The following is a 5,000-nucleotide window of genomic DNA, read 5'->3' as shown; positions in this document are numbered from 1 at the left end:
GTATTAGCCCTGTAATAGCCCTGTATTAGCCCTGTATTAGCCCTGTACTAGTCCTGTACTAGTCCTGTATTAGCCCTGTACTAGCCCTGCATTAGCCCTGTACTAGCCCTGTATTAGCCCTGTACTAGCCCTGTGCTAGCCCTGTATTAGCCCTGTATTAGCCCTGTTTTAGCCCTGTACTAGCCCTGTACTAGCCCTGTATTAGCCCTGTACTAGCCCTGTATTAGCGCTGTATTAGCCCTGTATTAGCCCTGTATTAGCCCAGTACTAGCCCTGTATTAGCCCTGTATTGTTCCAGATGTTTCATTCATGTGTTCCAGATCACCCTGTTGTAATAGTTAATGGTTTGCCGTTGTGGAAAGTGTATGAATGGATTGAGGACATTGTGTTGTTTCTGTAACTTCTATGGTTCCATGTTCCCAGGACCACCGGTGTGGAAAACATGACAGGAAGTCTCTTTGGATGAAACCGAGGGCAGCGTAGCCTAGTGGTTAGAGTGGAGGGGCGGCAGGTAGCCTAGTGGTTAGAGTGTAGGGGCGGCAGGGTAGCCTAGTGGTTAGAGTGGAGGGGCGGCAGGTAGCCTAGTGGTTAGAGTGTAGAGGCGGCAGGTAGCCTAGTGGTTAGAGTGTGGAGGCGGCAGGTAGCCTAGTGGTTAGAGTGTAGAGGCAGCAGGTAGCCTAGTGGTTAGAGTGGAGGGGAGGCAGGTAGCCTAGTGGTTAGAGCGTTGGACTAGTAACCGAAAGGTTGCAAGATTGAATCCCCGAGCTGACGAGGTAAAAATCTGTCGTCCTGCCCCTGAACAAGGCAGTTAACCCACTGTTCCCCGATTGGCTGTCATTATAAATAAGAATTTGTTCTTAACTGACTTGCCTTGTTAAATAAAGGTAAAAAAAAAAGTTAGATGTCTGATTATTATTATCTTGGGAGTTTGGACATTTACCGTGCGCTATGTTTTCACACATGACAAGTTTAACATTATGATGGCCTGAACCCCAGTGGCTGATGGGAGCAGGAAGTCAAACAAAGCTATACTGTTTCTGTCATAGTTGTCAAGACACGTACGCCAACGGCTAGACAAACATAAGTCTTCTACTCTAAATCATAAATCTTTCTTTTATCTCTATTTCTCTTGTCACGTCCTGGCCAGTATAAGGGTTAATTGGTATTGTAGTTTGGTCAGGACGTGGCAGAGGGTATTTGTTTTATGTGGTTAGGGGTGGTGTGTTTGTTGTAGGGCAGTTGATTTAGGTATTCCGGGGTTTTTGGGCACTGTTTGATTTTCATGTATTCTATGTTTAGTCTAGTGTGTCTGTTTCTATGTTTGGGTTCATTGGGGTTGGGACTCTCAATTGAAGGCAGGTGTTGTCTATTTGCCTTTGATTGAGAGTCCCATATATGAGGGTGTGTTTGTGTTTGTCTTTTGTGGGAGATTGATTTTGCACTGCGTTTTTGTATAGCCTGCAAAACTGTTGCACTGTCGTTGTTTATTGTTTTTGTATAGTGTACAAGTGATCGATTAATTAAACTCAAAGATGAACACGACCTCGGCTGCGTATTGGTCTACTTTTTCTGATGAGGACTTTTCTATTTCTTCTGAAGACGACTGTGACATCTCTGGACAAAGAATGTTTTTTATAACACACTGTCCATCAAACAGTCCAAAGAGCGGTGTAATTCCTTACAGCTAGATCAAAAGAGGAAATTTAACATCTTATCTCTACTAACCAGTCAGTATACAGTAGTCCACTATCAGAGGTGATTATCTCTACTAACCAGTCAGTATACAGTAGTCCTCTATCAAAGGTGATTATCTCTACTAACCAGTCAGTATACAGTAGTCCTCTATCAGCGGTGATTATCTCTACTAACCATTCAGTATACAGTAGTCCTCTATTAGAGGTGATTATCTCTACTAACCAGTCAGTATACAGTAGTCCTCTATTAGAGGTGATTATCTCTACTAATACAGTAGTCCTGTATTAGAGGTGATTATCTCTACTAATACAGTAGTCCTCTATCAGAGATGATTATCTCTACTAACCAGTCAGTATACAGTAGTCCTCTATTAGAGGTAATTATCTCTACTAATACAGTAGTCCTGTATTAGAGGTGATTATCTCTACTAATACAGTAGTCCTCTATCAGAGGTGATTATCTCTACTAACCAGTCAGTATACAGTAGTGATTATTGTGGCATTTATAGTCCCTGTCCCAAATGGCACCCTATTCCCAGTGTAGTGCATAGCCCAGGGTTCTGGTCAAAAGTAGTGTACTACATAGGGGAATAGGGTGCGATTTAGGATCGAGTTCTAAACTGGACGGACGGTGTTATCAGCGCTCTGAGACAACATGAGCTATCTGCTGCTGGTTGAAATCCCTATTGATTTGCTAGGAGGTTTTATGACAGCCTTGTGTTGCTGCTATGGTCCTACTATTGATTTCACTGCGTCAGTAAACACAAGCCCTTTGTAGAACTAACTCAGGCAATGACATTTTCCAAGTAGAGGCTCGTCATGTGTCCGTTGAAGCAAGAAAGACCGTCGGTCAGATTTTTCCTATGAGGGACAGGAAGTGAATGAATCTATAGAGGAAATGGTTCAACTTTAGACCCACATCTGGATGGGGGATTACTTTACAGTCACTTTATTTTATTTAAGTAGGCAAGTCAGTTAAGAACAAATTCTTATTTTCAATGACGGCCTAACGGGGAACAGTGGGTTAACTGCCTTGTTCAGGGGCAGAACGACAGATTTTTACCTTGTCAGCTCAGTGATTCAATCTAGCAACCTTTCGGTTACTAGTCCAACGCTCTAACAACTAGGCTACCTGCCGACCCTCCACTCTAACCGCTAGGCTACCTGCCGCCCCTTCACTCTAACCACTAGGCTACCTGCCGCCCCTCCACTCTAACCGCTAGGCTACCTGCCGCCCCTCCACTCTAACCACTAGGCTACATGCCTCCCCTACACTCTAGCCATTAGGCTACCCTGCCTCCCCCCCTCTAACCACTAGGCTACCTGCCACCCTCCACTCTAACCAGTAGGCTACCTGCCTCCCCTCCACTATAACCATTAGGCTACCCTGCCGTCCCTCCACTCTAACCACTAGGCTACCCTGCCACCCCTCCACTCTAAACACTAGGCTACCCTGCCGCCCCTCCACTCTAACCACTAGGCTACCCTGCCACCCCCTCTAACCACTAGGCTACCTGCCGTCCCTCCACTCTAACCGCTAGGCTACCTGCCCCCCCAACCACTAGGCTACCCTGCCGCCCCTCCACTCTAACCACTAGGCTACCTGCTGCCCCTCCACTCTAACCACTAGGCTACCTGCCGCCCCTCCACTCTAACCACTAGGCTACCTGCCGCCCCTCCACTCTAACCACTAGGCTACCCTGCCGCCCCTCCACTCTAACCACTAGGCTACCCTGCCGCTCCTCCACTCTAACCACTAGGCTACCCTGCCACCCCTCCACTCTAACCACTAGGCTACCTGCCCCCCCCCAACCACTAGGCTACCCTGCCGCCCCTCCACTCTAATCACTAGGCTACCTGCCGCCCCTCCACTCTAACCACTAGGCTACCTGCCGCCCCTCCACTCTAACCACTAGGCTACCTGCCGCCCCTCCACTCTAACCACTAGGCTACCTGCCGCCCCTCCACTCTAACCACTAGGCTACCGTGCCGCACCTCCACTCTAACCACTAGGCTACCTGCCGCCCCTCCACTCTAACCACTAGGCTACACAGCCGCCCCTCCACTCTAACCAGTAGGCTACCTGCCTCTCCTCCACTCTAACCACTAGGCTACCCTGCCACCCCTCCACTCTAACCACTAGGCTACCCAACCGCCCCTCCACTCTAACCACTAGGCTACCAGCCTCCCCTCCACTCTAACCACTAGGCTACCCGCCGCCCCTCCACTCTAACCACTAGACTACCTGCCGCCCCTCCACTCTAACCACTAGACTACCTGCCGCCCCTCCACTCTAACCACTAGGCTACCAGCCTCCCCTCCACTCTAACCACTAGGCTACCCGCTGCCCCTCCACTCTAACCACTAGGCTACCCTGCCGCCCCTCCACTCTAACCACTAGGCTACCCTACCGCCCCTCCACTCTAACCACTAGGCTACCTGCCTCCCCTCCACTCTAACCACTAGTCTACCCTGCCACCCCTCCACTCTAACCACTAGGCTACCCTACCACCCCTCCACTCTAACAACTAGGCTACCAGCCTCCCCTCCACTCTAACCACTAGGCTACCCGCCGCCCCTCCACTCTAACCACTAGGCTACCTGCCTCTCCTCCACTCTAACCGCTAGTCTACCTGCCGCCCCTCCACTCTAACCACTAGGCTACCTGCCGCCCCTCCACTCTAACCGCTAGGTTACCTGCCGCCCCTCCACTCTAACCACTAGGCTACCCTGCCACCCCTCCACTCTAACCACTAGGCTACCCTGCCGCCCCTCCACTCTAACCGCTAGGCTACCTTGCCTCCCCTCCACTCTAACCACTAGGCTACCCTGCCGCCCCTTCACTCTAACCACTAGGCTACCTGCCGCCCCTCCACTCTAACCGCTAGGCTACCTTCCGCCCCTCCACTCTAACCACAAGGCTACCCTGCCGCCCCCTCTAACCACTAGCCTACCCTGCTGCCCCTCCACTCTAACCACTAGGCTACCTGCCGCCCCACCACTCTAACTACTAGGCTACCTTCCGCCCTTCCACTCTAACCACTAGGCTACCTGCCGCCCCCCTCTAACCACTATGCTACCCTGCCGCCCCTCCACTCTAAACACTAGGCTACCCTGCCACCCCTCCACTCTAACCACTAGGCTACCCTGCCTCCCCTCCACTCTAACCACTAGGCTACCCTGCCGCCCCTTTACTCTTACCACTAGGCTACCTGCCGCCCCTCCACTCTAACCACTAGGCTACCTTCCGCCCCTCCACTCTAACCACTAGGCTACCCTGCCGCCCCTCCACTCTAACCACTAGGC

The sequence above is a fragment of the Salmo salar genome, unplaced genomic scaffold (assembly GCF_905237065.1).
Source record: "Salmo salar unplaced genomic scaffold, Ssal_v3.1, whole genome shotgun sequence".
Classification (NCBI taxonomy): Eukaryota; Metazoa; Chordata; class Actinopteri; order Salmoniformes; family Salmonidae; genus Salmo; species Salmo salar.
This window is presented reverse-complemented; position numbering follows the sequence as displayed.